At 48.1% G+C, this 15,968-nt stretch overlaps 1 pseudogene; it reads right to left on the bottom strand.

Moving 5' to 3' along the window:
• The window catches only part of LOC138548266 (vitamin D3 hydroxylase-associated protein-like), a 614,371-nt pseudogene that overhangs the window by 529,637 nt on the left and 68,766 nt on the right, over positions 1–15,968 (bottom strand).

Consider the following 15,968-nt stretch of genomic DNA (forward strand, 5'->3'; position numbering starts at 1 on the left):
CGGGGAGTTGTACAATGTGGCCAGGGAGCGGTGTACAGGCACTCAGTAGGGCCGTTTACGGTTGGTTCGCGATGCCGTACTTCTCACCATGGCGGAATGGTACTTTCCGCCGTGCTTGATGGCGTTAGGTGCATGTCCGCTAGGGTCAGAATTCGCGTACCGTTGCGCCATGGTGGTAATTACGGTTTGGCATGGCGCGCGCGCGCGTACTTGGTGCAGTTAGCGTTGGCGTTCAGTACGGTGTCGCTAATGGCATCGTACTTTGCAGTGACGGGTCATGATCGCACCGAGCGCTATTCGATGGCGGTATTGCATTTCCGCCATCGTTTTTCGATTTCCGCCAGGGTCGTAATGAGGCCCCTTGTCTTTATCTTTTCCCCTTGCAGGCACCGTCTTCGGATGAATTGCCTGCCGTGTCATGATGTCCGGATCAGATCGCAGCTTTCCGGTGGTCTGGAGATGGAGGAAGAAAGCTGGAGACAACGACGATGTGTGCCGATGAAAGCAGGTTCCCAGGTAAGTACTGAGGCGGGCAGCTGGTAGCAAAGGTAGGATTCTGAGACTGATAACGGGTGCTGAAGCTGGTAGCTGGAAACAAAGGTAAGATACTGAAGCTGGTAGCTGGAAACAAGGTAAGATGTGCTCAGTCAGCGGTGAGCGTTACGCTGCCATCAGTGCAGAATAACGCAATGCGATTGCATGAACTGGGCGGGCTTAAATAGTCTAGCTCTGGCCACGGCCATTAGCCATGGCTCATCGGCCCCACCCTGCCACTCCTGTAGGATGCTGCACATATAATCCAAATTCCCCTGTGGCCACACCCAAAGAAACGCATGTGGAGGTTCTTGCAGGAAAATAAAGTACTTGCACAAAATAAAGTGTGTCAGTTATAAATTTGTTCATGAGCCGCACACCAACAGCAACAGGAATGAGTCCAGCTGAGCTTCCTATGATATATTGTCCCAAAGGGCCAATTAAAAGTTGTGTCACCCCTTGCTCTCGTCCTCTGATGGTACAGGGTCTGTGTTTCCGGGACAGTGGCCATGACACACGCGATTGCCAGCGCATTTCTCTGCACAAGCAGCAGAGTTGGTAGCATTAATATTAATGTTTGAAGCACACGCCGATGAGGTGTTAAAGGTGACCTCAACTCTGCCTATGTAACGTCAACAGTACACACAAGTTGTCACATTGGAAAAGGGGGGCTTACTGCATGCAGACAGCACACCAGTACAACATGTGCCATTACTAGGCAGGCTCATGCACTTGATGCACTTGAACTTCCATCCGCTATCGATGTAGTGAAATGTGCAGCTCACACTAAAGGCACAAACATAATTTCCCACAGCAATGAACCCGCCGACAAAGAAGCATCATATTCACAGATAAAAGATATTGCGACTGCATCAAACAAATACACACATGCATGCAACATGGTGCTGGAGGAGAGATTTAATACACTGCCCATAGTACAAATAGTGGAATTACAAGGAAGGGCACCACTAGAAAAACACGAATGATAGAAAATGAGAGGGTGCTCATTGTCCCCCACAGATGCAATGTGGTGGCAGGACAGCACCGGAAAACCTGTCATGCCTCGAGGGCTGTTTGCAATAGCCTTAGAGCAATTGCACTACCCAGCACACACGCAACACGAGAACATCTTGTAGTACTCACTTCGGAAGGATGGTTTGTTCCTAATTTGACTGAGCACATTGTCATCTTTGTGATTCATTGTCTGATACTTCAGAGGTTTACCACTGGCCAACCTGTGAGAACTTTGAGGGGAGCAACACCTCATCCTAGGGGACCATTTCAACATTTACATATCGACTATGAGGATATGCTCCAAATTTGCAATGGCTATAGGTACAGACCGGCTGTGGCTAACCTTTCCGATGGTAAGTGTCTTTTGGCTTTTAAGTATTGTGATATTGATTCTTTTATTATTGTCTGTATCTTGTAATGATATCTATCCTCTGTTTTCTCCCAACAGATGAAATGCGGCCCTGCGGTAGTTTGGTGCACGAAGCGAGGCTAAATTGGACGAGAATGGAGTCCACACTGATCTGACAGAAGGTGAGGATTGGTTTAAGGTTGAGCGCGAAGATTTGTCAAAAGCGCAACCTTAAACGTTATGTCTTAGCGAACTCTAACCTTGTCTTTATCTTTTCCCCTTGCAGGCAACGTCTTCGGATGAATTGCCCGCCGTGCCATGATGTCGGGGTCAGAGCACAGCTTTCCGGAGGTCTGGAGATGGAGGAAGAATGCTGGAGACAACGACGATGTGAGCCGATGAAAGCAGGTTCCCAGGTAAGTACTGAGGTGGGCAGCTGGTAACAAAGGTAAGATGCTGAGACTGATACCGGGTGCTGAAGCTGGTAGCTGGAAACAAAGGTAAGATACTGAAGCTGGTAGCTGGAAACAAGGTAAGATGTACTCAGGCAGCAGTGAGCGTTATGCTGCCATCAGTGCAGAATAACACAAAGCGCTTGCATGAACTGGGCGGGCTTAAATAGTCTAGCTCTGGCCACGCCCATTAGCCATGGCTCATCGGCCCCACCCTGCCATTCCTATAGGATGCTGCATGTGTAATCCAGCTTCCCCTGTGGCCACACCCAAAGAAACGTATGTGGAGGTTCTTGCAGGAAAATAAAGTACTTGCACAAAATAAAGTGTGTCCGTTTTAAATGTGTTCATGAGCTGCACACCAACGGCAACAGGACTCAGTCCAAATGATCTTCCTATGATGTATTGTCCCAAAGGGTCAATTAAAAGTTGTGTCACCCTGATGGTACAGGGTCTGTGTTTCCAGGCCAGTGGCCATGACACACGTGATTGCCAGCGCATTTCTCTGCACAAGCAGCAGAGTTGGTAGCATTAATATTAATGTTTGAAGCACACGCCGATGAGGTGTACTCAACTCTGCCTATGTAACGTCAACAGTACACACAAGTTGTCACATTGGAAAAGGGGGGCTTACTGCATGCAGACAGCACACCAGTACAATATGTGCCATTACTAGGCAGGCTCATAGATGCACTTGAACTTCCATCCGCTATCGATGTAGTGAAATGTACAGCTCACACTAAAGGCACAGGCACAAACATAATTTCCCGCAGCAATGAACCCGCTGACAAAGAAGCATCATATTCACAGATAAAAGATATTGCGACTGCACCAAACAAATGCACACATGCATGCAACATGGTGCTGGATGGGAGATGTAATACACTGCCCATTGTGCAAATAGTGGAATAACAAGGAAGGGCACCACTAGAAGAACACGAATTATAGAAAAAGAGAGGGTGCGCATTGTCCCCCACAGATGCAATGTGGTGGCAGGACAGCACCGGAAAACCCGTTATGCCTCGAGGGCTGTTTGCAATAGCCTTAGAGCAAGTGCACTACCCAGCACACACACAACAAGAGAACGTCTTGCATTACTCACTACGGAAGGATGGTTTGTTCCTAATTTGAATGAGCACATTGTCATCTTTGTGATTAATTGTCTGATACTTCAGAGGTTTACCACTGGCCAACCTGTGAGAACTGTGAGGGGAGCAATACCTCATCCTAGGGGACCATTTCAACATTTACATATCGACTATGAGGATATGCTCCAAATTTGCAATGGCTATAGGTACAGGCTGGTAGTCGTATGTCCCTTTTGTCGATGGATGGAAGCAGGGTCATGCACACATCCAGATGCCACGTGTAAAGCATAGTTCCTTGTACAAGAGGTATTTCTAAGGTGGGGAGTGTGCGATGTATTATGTTCTGACAACTGACTGAATTTTGTAAATGAATTATTTGAGCACCTAACTCTCCTATTGGGGATAATGCACACATTCCTATATGCCAATCACCCATGATGGTTTTTTATAAATAGCTGATGGGCATTGAAGAAGAGTGACCACACTATCTATTCCTGTCTCCCCTCTCACAAACATTTATCTGTTGGTCACTTGTGAGAAGCAAGATTGCAAAATGGAGGTGGTGCACAGTGCTGAGATCAAACGCTTTTTCATAGGCATATTCAATGTAAATTGGATCATTTATGAAGAATTAATTTGTAATCCAGTAGTCAATCTTATTGCATTTGACATGTTTTGATACATCTCGGGTAAACTCTGTTCTTCAAAGTACATTTCTTGAATTTTCATATTTCCCATTGGAAATCTGTGTGTGTAGATAGTTTCAATTATTGTTCAATGTTATGTTACTCAGTGGCTGGGTGTCCTAACTGTATGTGCAATGTGAATACAGGAATCATGAATCTCGTGATATGATCCATTTAATGTATTTTATTGTGCAACAATGTCGTGACCCTGTATTACTCCTTTTATAGGGCCATGACAAGTCTCCACTTACATTTCGGTACAGTAAGAAATGTGGCAATCGTACATCTTAATGAGAGACTAGTGAGTATATTACTCCTTTTTTATTTACAAATGAAGACTGTCCTGAAGAAAGTGGTCACAAGAAATTCTTACCACTGAAACCAGTGGACATCAGCAACTGTTGTGGGGTTAGTAGGGAACCTACTCATGTATACAGTTTCTAACTGATCAATTTTTGACCATCAGGATATTAGTTGTTTGAAATACGATCAGGTATAGTTTCTTCACATCTATTTTAATTTTGATATCTTAGCTATAGGACTGATTTGGAGAGGAAGAAAGAATGAGAATGTAGAGACCATTTTGCTTTGACAAAAGTCAATTCCTATAAACAATATAACAAATTGTGATAAACATATATTTCTACTAGTCTACCTAAGGTCTGACCATTCCTATCCACACTTCAGACTCAACTGTATCAAATGGCTTAAAGAAAACGAACTATAACTACCTGACGTCTAGACCATTTGCGCCTCTCGCCACCCAGATCCTTGACTGTCAATGTATACTGCGTATACACCCATGTTGTACAAATACCTGTATATAGAACTCTGTATATTATCTCGTAGAAATATTTGCAGGAGTTATTACCTCTTTGCTGCCAACGTATACTATAGTTATCTGAAATGTGTAACTGTAACTGTAACTTTGAGCTTAAAGTATTCTTGCACACGTGCCCGGTTACCTTCGGATCTGGTGCGTGCTACAAATAAATAAATAAATAAACAGTTTCTTATTCTATCCACCTTTAGATAGGCGGCACTCCAGCAAGCCTAAAATTATTTTACTGGTAGGCAGGTTTAGCTAGAAAATCCCTCTATCCTTTGCTTCAACACTGCCCATGTTAATACGGCAGGACTAATACCAGTCAGAGTCACATTACCTCCTCTCCAATTCTGTACGAGTGTGGAGTGTATTGCATTTGCAGTTTCATCAGGTGTGTTTGTCCCTTTCTCGTGATAACACTTTACTTTCTGGGCTTACCCTGTTCACTCTGACAAAAGGTTCCCTAATTTGTGACTTTGTCCTTCTTAAGTTAAAACCATAACAGAAACACACACCACCCTTTTATGATTTGTAATTTCAAGTGGTTGAGACTTAAATTGTGGCAACATTTGAAGTTTCGAATGAATCTTCCACTTTAAGAAAGTAGATGGGTACCTGGCAGGGGATGGATTGTTTTATGCTGACTGGTACTCCATAGAGTGGTCCCCTTTCCTTCAATGTTTTCAGGTCCTCAAGCTGAGACTCACATTCCTGGAGAAAGTCTGTCAAACAGTTAACCTGCTTGTTCAATTCCAATGCCTAAAAGAGACAGGAAATAAAAAAGACTACATATTAAAGTTTCATGGTGGATGTATGATTGCCAATGAATCTGTTCAGAATCCAGCTGCCACCTAGTTACTCAGAGAACAATCATCATTTACATGGGCAGGGAAAATGTACATGTAATCATGTTATATGTGTGTTACAAGCTCTTCAATATATTTTGTCGCATTTTGAAAGTATTTACTCTGAAAGACTCACTGTAACTTTGTCCTCGTGAACATTGTCCCTCAGAGCCACATCATCTTACACGATGGCAAAACGCAACAGTGTGGCCTGCATCGATCACCTACCCACACTTGTGGTCAATAGCAACCCAATAACAATCAATACAACCACATTCTCCTGAGCTACCATCCCAAACCCAATACCACATTCTGCAAATGCCTCACCGACATTCACAGCACAACTTCACCTTTCTTCCGCAAACACCATAACAGCAACACAAACATGTGGCGAGACAGTCTGGTGCCCCAGCCAACCACAATCTAAACTCAACATGAAATCTCTACGATTAACCCACAAGTTGTATCAACTTTCTATTGTTTTCGCCACATTCTTGATATCATTTTCTCACTAGTTGAAGATTACTCACACCAAGCCTGTACAACATGCTTGGTCTAATAACCTTTCCTATACCCCGGGGAAGATTGGATAGCCGGGATCGTGGTCGTAATCTGACAGCAACTGCCTGTGTTACCTCTCAGTCACCTGCACCACACCCCTGAAGCTAAGAATAATTGGCACCCTTGGAACAGACGAGCAGCCAGTTAGAACACGAGGAATGCATGCTCTGCACGACAGGACACACTATTCTCTGATTTAAAACAGCTGCTGTTTCCCCCACACCTTTCGATCATCCACCATCTGCCCTGCACCACAACATCTTGGCAAATCCCGCCTACTCAGATTTTCTCATCTCGCACCGGGCCTCTCCTGCACCAGCCATGCCCCACACACATGCCACTCCACCCCTGTCACCATTGCCTCACCTAAAATGCCTCAAAACCTAAATAGAAGATTTTAATAAGTGATGACTCTGCAGCTGAGGTAAAACAGGGGAGATGGGGCACAAATGGGGAGACTTAGTTTTGGGAGAGAAGATGCATCCTCCTCATCCAAGGTGTGGTATCCCCTTGCCGGGATTAGGGGAGCGAGCGCGGGTCGCAGCAATGACAGGCCGACACGGAGCGGTGCTGCAAAACCTCTAACTTTATTCGTGCACCAACATGAACTGATTGCCCCGCCCCCTCACGCGTCACTTCCCTTTCCCTTCCCGCCCTGGTCCCTCCCGCCCCCGTTGTCCAGAATACATCAACATGACATCTCCCCCTTTTTAAATGGTTACCACACTCTTCGCAACAGGCGATGATCTGGCGAGTCTCTAGTCCATTTCCTCGATCCACCGGCGAGGTCTGTTCCAGACTCGCTGTGGTCGTGTCAGCTCAGCCCTTGGTGACGGTCTGCTCGCGGCCGTCTCGGCTTCTGGATCTTGATCCGATTCGTCAGCGTCCCACGGATCTTCTCCTTGTTGATCACTGTATTCTTCCTCTGGTGGGGCTTGTACCCTGCCGCTCAGGCGTCTTGTCCCGGGCGGTGGGAGTTCCTTGAAGTGGAACGAGTTCCGGGTTATCGCTCCCGTGGAGCCTTGTGCAGTGATCATCGACCCCTTCCTCTGGGTAATGAGAAGGGGCTCTTCCCGAAATGCAGGCGTGTGCTTATGGGTCGAGGGCTGTCGAACGGCCACCACATCCCCTATGGCTATTTGGGATGTCTGGGCCTTTCTGCGGGCGTTGGTGTATTCCTTCATTCTGTTCTTTGCTGCTTCATCCCGCTCTCGGACCTCCGAGTCCATCGCCGGGCGTGGGGCACTTGCCTCTGCTTGGGGAATTCGGGTCTGAGGGTTACGCCCAAACATGAGTTCAGCAGGGGTCCTCCCTGTTGTGCTATGGGACGTTCCCTGGTAGTCCCGTAGTAGTTGATTGAGTACCTATTCGTATGGTTGTTCCGTGAGGCGTGCAATCTGTAGGGCCCGCTTGAGATTGGCCATGAACCTTTCGATCATCCCATTGGCTTGCGGCCAAAGCGGGGTCACCTTCCGATGTCGGAACCCCAAGTACTCCGCAAACCGGGCAAATTGATGTCCACAGAACGGGGCCCCGTTGTCTGTCTTGAGCACCTTGGGCACTTCATAGGCAGAGAAAATATGGTCCAGTGCTGGAACGACGTGATGCGCGGCCGTGGATGAGATCAGCTGTACTTCTGGATATCGGGAGTACTCATCCATTACTGCAAGGACATATCTTCCTCCTTCGATAGGTCCAAAGAAGTCGGTGGCTACCGCTTCCCATATGTTTTGCGGAAGTTCAGACATTTGTAGTGGCTCAGGATGTCGATTAGGTGTAATGATGCAGCAAGTGGGGCATGTTCTCAGGGCGGCCTCTACTCGGGCATCCATTCGTGGGAACCACACCTTTTGGCGCAGCATGCGCTGTGTGGAGACGATGCCTCGGTGGGTCTCATGTGCCAGGTTGAGGACTTTCTCCCGCATGGTTGCTGGGATCACTTTCACGAGGAGAAGTCGTTCCACGTCTTCCCATGTTTGGCCTCCTGCCGTTTTTCCTCTCTCCTTAGCCCTCCTCCATTGTCCAGATGTGAGACCTTCACATATGATGCGGCATGCAGGGTCGTTTTCAGTTTCTCTTGCAAGTTCTTCTGTGTTAACCCCCTCTGGCGTGGTTTGGTGAACCAGATATCTGAGGTAACAGTCTGCCACAGACGGTTCAGGTCTGCTCTCGCTCCTCGGTCTCCTTGACAGGAAATCAGCAGGGTTTTCACCCTTCCCTGGTCTGTGAATGATGTTGAAAGCGTAGTCTTGCAGACGTAGCCCCCATCGGGCGATCCTAGGGGGCATCTTAGCTTGGGGATTTCCATAGAGAAACAGTGGCGCCTGGTGATCGGTGACCACCTGAAATGGCTTTCCATACAGGAATAAGTGGAAGTGTTCACATGCCCACACCACCGCCAATCCTTCCTTTTCAGCCTGGGAGTAGGCTTGTTCAGTGGCGGATAAGCTGCGGCTGGCATAGGCTACTACATGTCTCTGTTGTGGGTCTTCGGGATCAAATTGAGCCAGAATGGCCCCTAATCCCACGGGGCTGGCGTCAACTGTTAGTTCTGTTCTCCGGTTAGGGTCGTAGTAGTCCATGTTTTCCGCCTTTGCAACCCTCTCCCTGATGGTTTCGAAAGCTTCCTGACATGCGCCGGTCTACTCGAATTTCTCGTTCTGGTGTGTTAGTTTCCTTAAAGGTTCGCTAACCGAGGCGAAATCCTTGATGTACCTGCTGCAGTAGCTGGCTAGGCCTAGAAATGAACAAAGTTCCGACACATTGATTGGCGCTGCTGTGTCATTCAGAGCCAAGACTTTGTCCGGATCTGGGGTCATCCCCACCTCTTAGAACACGTGGCCAAAGAATTTTAGCATGCTCTTCCGGAACTCGCACTTGTCCTTGTTGAGAGTGAGGTTTGCATCGTGTAAAGCTTTACACACCTTCATGAGGGTTTCATCGTGGCTCTTTACGTCCGTCCCGAACACCAGAATGTCGTCCGAGTAGTTGAGGCAGTTGGGAATGTGCTTTATGATGTTATGGACATCGGCTTGAAACATTTCTGCGGCTGACGACACCCCAAAGCTCAGCCTTTTATATCTGAACAAACCAACGTGAGTGACAAATGTGGTTATGTTGCGACTCTCGGGGTGTAAAACCAGCTGATGGTATCCCTTCTGGAGGTCTAGTTTTGAGAACACCTTGGCTCCGTTTAACAGATGGATCATGTCCGTTATCCATGGCGCAGGGTATCTTTCCCTGCGGATTGCTTGGTTGGGACGCCTCATGTCGACGCACAACCTGATAGCTTCAGATCCCTTCTTCGGGACGGGGACGATGGGAGAAACCCAGGTGGTTGCTCCCGAGGCCTTTTCAATGATGTCCTGTTCTAGTAATTTCCTTAACTCATCCTCCACCTTTTGTTGGATGTTGACAGGGATCCCTCGATATGGCTGAGCCACTGGGCATATGGAGTCGTCTACGTGTAATATCACTTGTCGGTTCTTGAGTTTCCCGATCCCTGTGAATATTTTTGGATATAAGTTGTTAATCATGTCAATCGGGTCGATGTACTTGTGGACCATGATGTTATATAAGATGTGTATCAGGCCCATCTCTGCGGCGGCCTTGAAACTCAGAACACATCCACTGTCAGTTTCGGTGGCCAGGACGTGGATCGGGACTTTCATCTCTTGCCCCTTGTATCGGCATAGCCCGCTGAACCCTCCTACGCACTTGAGGGGAGTTTTCGCACCATAAGCGTAGATATCAACAGTGGCTGGCTGGAGCTTTGGTTTCGGGGTTAGTTCGGCATATACTTGCTCACTCATCACATTGACGGTGGCGCCAGTATCGATGAGGAATTCCGTTGGTCTTTCCTGCAGCTTGATGATGAGGGTGGGGCTATGGGCCGTGGCTGTGGGATTTCCTAACGCGTAAACGTACGCATTCTTCTTGTGATCACTCCCTGAAGAACTAGGGTCTGATTCGGTGGGGGATTGTTCGACCAGATAACGGACATGGCGTCTTGATCTTCTTTCGGGTTTGGCCCGTGTCACGAATCATCTCCTTTCTCTCCGCTTTTGGCGGTCGTCGCCGGAGTCCTTATCTCTCTGGTCTCTTCCGAGTTGACTTGGAGGGTTGGAGGTGCTACTTGGGGTCGCGTGCGTGCTCGGTGTCCCCCCATATCGATTCCTCGAGCGAGTGGTGCTGTCTCGGGGCCTCTCTCGCCCCCGATCCCTGAACAGTCTGCATACCGCTTTGAAATGGCCTTCTTCACCGCACGAGGTACAGCGTTGTCCTACGGCCGGGCATGTCCCTTCATGGGAATATTCGAACCCACACTTGTAGCAGAATAGTTCCTCTGTCTTTTTCTCTAGGTGTAATTTGTTCAAATTTTCGCCCAGTGGTGTGCTCCCGAAACTTTCTACTTGACAGTCAATGGCTCTTTCGACCCTGGCCAGTGCCAGTATTTCCTCTAGCGTGTGGGACTTCTGGAGCAATTTCCTGCGGAATGTTTGGGACTCGCAACCCGATATTATCTGCGATCTGAGGGCTTCAGTGTTCGAATAATTTGCAAAGTCACAGTGTTTGAGCTTTGTGCGAAGTCGCATTACATACGCGTCCATGGTCTCCCCTTTTGCCTGCTTTGTGGTGTGGAACAGGTGCCTTTCGTAATCGACATTGGTGTGAGGCGCGAAATATGCTGCCAGGGCGTCTTTTAGTTTCTGTATGGAGTCTATGCAGTCCTGGGGCATTTCGTCTATGATGTCTCGGGTGGCGGAGCCGACCGCTAGCTTTAGTAGACACACTTGCCTTGCATCCGCCACTGGCCCCGTGGCCCCCATGTATAGGTCAAAGTCCCGAATCCATTTGGTCCACCTGGGGCCCATTTTGCTCGTGTCCGTCACATCAAAGGCTCCAGGCATCTTGGCAGCCAGTGTGTCCGGCAGTTGGTAGGGCACGTGATCCAGCAATTGATCTTGGGGTGCTGGGGGCCCATTTCCTGGAGCTCCTGCGTCTTGATTTGCATCCTGATCAGACATGGTGATGGGAGCGTAGCTTCCCTATGCGTGATTCCGCTATCGTGGTGTGATGGCCGCCTTATGAGGCACGAGCACCATCAATGAGCACCACGCCTGTTGAAATGCTTCCCTGGCTTCACTTCCTTTGTGTGGGGCTCCTCGTGTCTCTGGCGTGGGCCTGGCCTGGCCCTGGGCCCTGGGTTGTGGCTGCGCGAGGGCCTTCTCCCTCTCTTGGCGTGGGTCGGGGCTCGACCGTGGCTAGGCACTTGGCCACATGTGCTTACGGAGGAGGGGCCCGCACCGTACCCTGCCGCGTATCATTACGCGCACGTGCACTCGCCTGCTTCTCCGTGTTCACCGCCGCGGCCCAGATCTTCTCTCCGTGACTCGATCTTGAGCGGGGAGGAGCCCAGACGAGCTCCCTCTCTCCGCGCCCTGTCTGTCGGGTTCCGTGACACCCCGATGCTGCGGCGACGCCACGTGCTCCTTGGCTGCTGTGGGCGCCGGTCGGCGAGCGTACTACTCGCTGTTCCGTGCGGACGCACGGCGCTCGTCTCTCTCTCTCTCTCTGGGGACCCTGCCGCTCAGAATCCCATCCTCGTCGCCATTGTGGTATCCCCTTGCCGGGATTAGGGGAGCGAGCGCGGGTCGCAGCAATGACAGGCCGACACGGAGCGGTGCTGCAAAACCTCTAACTTTATTCGTGCACCAACATGAACTGATTGCCCCGCCCCCTCACGCGTCACTTCCCTTTCCCTTCCCGCCCGGGTCCCTCCCGCCCCCGTTGTCCAGGATACGTCAACATGACACAAGGTTTCTTCCAAATTCCGCCATCATGCTAGTACGTTCAAAATATATATTACCCTGGGCGGGGCGCGCAGGGGGTGGCAAGGAATCATAGTATAACCGCAGTTTAAGTGTTTTTTGTTGTGTAGTTTCATAGCATACTTGTGTGTCTAGTCAAGTCTGTCATGGTCGCAGTTCAGACAGGCTTTCTAATTTGTTTCCTGCGAAACAACCCCCCCATGCCTCGTCACAGTCTCTCACAGTTACTCTTGTGCATTCCCATCACAGACCCTCCTGTGGAAACCCCTACCCCCATCAGTCACACATCCCTGTCGTGGGCCATCGCTCACATCAGATTTCACACTGTCACCCTCATCACAATCACTCGCATCATTCTCCTTCACCTTCCTCATCCCATTGCCTCTTGTGCAGTCCCCATCACAGTCACTCATGCACACTTCTATCATGGTCACTGGCACACATGCTCGCACACAGTCCCGCATGTTTTACACCAGTCTTTCATGCACATCCATCAACATATGGCATAACATGCTCCCCCAGCAGTTAGCCATGTGCCATCCGGACTCTATCCCTCGTGTAGAGTTCCCAACATAGCCCATTCTGTGCAGTCCCAGCACAGGCCTTCACGCACACACCCCCCATCACTCTCTCTTGTGCAAATCCCCCATCATAGTCACGTGCACACATCCCCATTAGTACTCTGGGCCCATCGCCATCACAGTCCCCCTGTACACAACCCCATCCCAGCCAACGTGCACATCACCATAACAGACACTTAGGCACATTGCCCTCGTTGCTTGCTTTTCATAGTCCCTCTGGCATATCCTCACCACAGTCCCTCATGTGCATCCTTGTCACAGTCCCTACTGTGCATCTCCACAGTCCCGCTTCCTGTTCCTTATCCCTCTGCCTTGTTCCAGTCCCTCTTCCTTGTCGGCACCTGGTGGCAATGTAGGGCACAAAGCATGGTCAACTGCCACACTCCTAAAATAGTCACTGGCCATAGCACCATGAGCAGGGACCCGCAATGGATAGAACTGATGTTGCTAAGTCCGCCTAAAGAACATGGAGCAGGAACCAGACCAGACCCAGGTAAGTAAAAAATAACAGGATGCATTATTTGATCTTTTTTACGGCAATAGCGTTTAACAGTGGGACAGTGGGGCCAAGCATCCAGTCAGGTTCCCATCTCAGCTCCAAGTCCCTTAATTGACATTCTCGGAACCTCACGGTCTCCTTCATTCCAGTCTACCGCATTACATTCCATGGGGCCTACTTCCGCATACATACAACACACTCATAGATACCAAACATCTCTCTCTGCAAAAACACAAACCATTTGATAAGGGCAAAACCTTCTGCATGCCGGAACAACCACCAAAAATTAAACCAAACGCCTTCTACTTTGGCCTGCCACGACTGCCACTCGAGAGCCAACTTTTGCCACACAAAGGCAAATTAAATCTAACCTACATACTCAACCCTCTGTACCTACTTCCACCAGGGACTGCCACTCCCTGGCAACAGGTCTGCCACACCTGCGCACAATACCTATGTCCACAGGAGGACAATACTACCAATGCAAATAAAGCGCTAATCGTCCCAGGCATTCACCAACTTTAATAAAGGACATAACAACCTACACAAACACCTAACACCATCCCTTCTCCCAAAAGGATAACACACAAAAGAAATGAAATGGAATAGAAAAGCAGCTAACACTCCTTGTTAAAAAAAAAAAAAAACATTTCTGGCATCGCAACTCAATGTCATTAATCTCCAAATACTTCAGCTCTCAAAAATGACATCAGATAAGACTGCTCTGATTAAACACGCAACATAATATATGTAACTTCACCTCTGACCGCTCTAATTCAATATGCGACTCACAACTCCCAATGCAACTAGAGTCTCGGGAGGATAGCTCAGCGACAACGTGCTCGCCTTGAAAGCAAAACAACACGGAGCAACACAGGTTCGATCCCCGAGTGGGTATTTGGGTATTAAGGACGTTACAAATAACCTATCATAATAATCTATGGCCACTCCGAATTCAACATACAACACTGTATTAACAACTGACTCAGTAAAATGAGTCACATTCTCTGATTCAACACACGACACATTGATCACTCGCTCTCATTTAACACCCCATGAACAAGAGTGCCATCAGTAACCCCTGACACATGTAGTGACAGAGGCGACATACGCATCAGCAATATATTACATGGCCTGTGGTAGCGGCCATGTAGTTATCGTTAAGTTGCTCAACCCATAGGAAGAAAACTTTTTGGGTGGCTAATAACTTTGCCCCCCCTTCCAAATGAATCCTCACGAAAAAGTGCAAAAAAAGTATATGTCCCCATCACATTGATTCTGCGAAGATTGGTGAGGTTTCATCGGGGGTGGGGGGGGGGTCTGGGGGCAAAAATAAATTAAGTAAAATAAAAAAATCAGAAAATGTTTTCCCATAGACGCAATGGAAAAATTATTTTGCTCACGTCTAATTTTCACCAAATTGGCGGCAGGAGCAGCAGCTTGGTCCCAACAGCATGCTTTTGTAAATTTTCTGTAAATCCATCCAGTAGTTTAAAAAAAATGACTCATAAGTAGGTAAAAAGAAATTTGTGATATCTGGGTTCGGTCGGCGGACTCACTGCCCGAATTGGTCTGCAGAAGGGCCTCCGATTTACCCAGAGGACAGTGTGAGGTCCGCGGACATCATACGCCCCTCTGATTGGATGGTGAAAAGTGCGAGGTGCATCATATTTTTGGGAAACGCCATCCATATTGAATTCACGGACAGCGCCCATTGTCTGTTGACATCGTGGTAAAAACATATTAAACAACATAACATTGCACTTGTCTAAATAATGAAACAATCACTGGATAGGTGAGGGGCGCTGAGGAAGGGATGGGATATGGCCTTGCAAAGCCCCAAAAAACAGATGTTTTCTCAACTCCGCTGTCGGCGAACAGCCCGGATGTCTGAGGCAGTTCTGTGATGTCCACGAACATCTAAGATATTCGGGCACATCCATGCCTATTTCTGCATTATAGGGTTGGTGAAAAGCAGTTTTTGGATAGCTTATAACTTTGGCGCCATTCAATTTTGGAATTTCATTCTAGACCTGACTCTGAATGGGTCTTCAAAATGTGGTGCTGTTTTGTCGAGAGGGAACCGAATTAGTGGGGGGTCCCAAAATATTTTAAAGGCATATAGATGTGGTGCCATCTGACGAAACTTATGTCGGATTTTGCAAAGTTTGGTGGGATTTTGTCGAGAGGATGCAAAATAAGAGGGGGGGTCTCAAGCTTTTTAAATGGCTTATAACTGTGTTGCCGTTTGATGAATGTGGACAACAGTTTTCAGAAAGATTATAGACCCAACCTTTAATGTTTGTGGAAAGCCTGAATGGGTTTCGTCAAGTGAGGGCTAAGTCATATGATTATTTTGTGTACGTACATATTGATACTTTTGAAAAAATAAAACATGGGCGGATTTGCAGCAAACTCATGTAAGGAGCATTGGCAAGGACCAGAAAGCAATCTTTCACAAATGTGTCCGCGTTTAGTTTTTTGAAAAGTGTCATTTTGCAGCAGACCCCATATTAGTGCCCATAGGTGTCCCCCAGGGATCCTGCCTATCCCCTACACTCTATAATGCATACACCCAACTCTTATTCTCAGTCCTAGACGATATGGGTGTCATTTACACCAACTTCGCAGATGACACATAGATCCTCATCCCTATCTCAGGTGACTACACCCAAGACACCCTCACCATTAATAAAGTTTAT

Source organism: Ambystoma mexicanum, chromosome 1q, assembly GCF_040938575.1.
Source record: "Ambystoma mexicanum isolate Mex_15411 chromosome 1q, UKY_AmexF1_1, whole genome shotgun sequence".
Lineage (NCBI taxonomy): Eukaryota > Metazoa > Chordata > Amphibia > Caudata > Ambystomatidae > Ambystoma > Ambystoma mexicanum.